At 45.9% G+C, this 1,132-nt stretch overlaps 1 pseudogene; it reads right to left on the reverse strand.

Annotated features, from left to right (window-relative positions):
- Positions 1-8: 8 nt before the first annotated feature.
- On the reverse strand, positions 9-929 carry LOC111533055 (annotated as a pseudogene).
- Between the last annotated feature and the right edge of the window lie 203 nt (positions 930-1,132).

Below are 1,132 nucleotides of genomic sequence, written 5' to 3' on the forward strand. Positions count from 1 at the left end.
TTCCATTGACACAGAAAAACAAAAAGGCTTTCTGGAGGATGAAAAAACATAAGATTTAACAGATCTTGATCGCCCGTGTCATGTTTAGTTTGTATTTTTTAAGCCATGTCATAAGTGTATCTCCCCATTGTAGTCTCACGGTGGTCGTATCATTCTTGAAACACTTTCTTCTCATTCAAGTCATGTTTGTCAAAGTAACTCCAGAGTTTACTCCAGCTTTTCCACAGTATAGATGCCTAGCAAAGAGACTATACCGTCCTATTCTAGGTTCCTCATGTTCTGGTGCCATCGCAGCAACTTGTGTGGAATTAAATTCCTTTAACAAAGACCAAATATCATCAACGTGTGGTTTAAAAAAAAAAAAAAAAGGCTATCAGTGTCGGCATACAATAGGGAGTCAACTTCTTTCAGGGTTAAAGGCAAGAACAATCTCTGCAAAGCACATGGTTTAGTTTTTCCACTCTGCTGCATTCTCACTTGGAAAGGTTATAGGGTATGTTGTATAATTAAATGTTTGTAGAAAGGACCCCAGTCACATCTTCCTTTAAAGCTGTGACGTAGCTGATCTTCAGCAAAAATCTGGAATGGAAGAGATTTGATGCTGAAAATGACAGCTGACTTCAACATGGTCACAGTTTCTTCCAGTCTTTCACCACAGGCAACTACAGCTAGATGCATTTTCTCAACAGGCTTTATTTTCAGTCTACACCTGTCCCACCCGCCGGGATGCGCCACGGGGTCCGCGCTGCCCCCGCCTCTCACTGCACCGCCTCCTCCGCCCGCGAGCAGGAAGCCACCGCAGCCTGCGGCTTCCCGCCACCACCGCCCGCTCCTTCCTCCAGGGACAAGGCGAGCTGGGTGAAGGCATAAAGGAGAGAGCAGAAGCTGCAGGCCAGACACAGCGCCACCACTTGTGGGGAGCGCCACATCGCCCCAGCCGCACTCCTCAGTCTCTGTCTGGCTGCGCCCGCGGGGGCGAACTGGAGCGGAGGGAGCCTACTTCTGGAAATTTACCCATTTTTTTCTCCATGGATTCAGCAGCTGTGTTTAAAAGAAAAAGAATTTCATCAATCAGTCGTTTATATATATTTGAATATAAAGATAAAACACTGCGAACTGGGTAGAAAGTAAT

This window comes from Piliocolobus tephrosceles, unplaced genomic scaffold (assembly GCF_002776525.5).
Source record: "Piliocolobus tephrosceles isolate RC106 unplaced genomic scaffold, ASM277652v3 unscaffolded_41511, whole genome shotgun sequence".
NCBI classification, from domain to species: Eukaryota; Metazoa; Chordata; class Mammalia; order Primates; family Cercopithecidae; genus Piliocolobus; species Piliocolobus tephrosceles.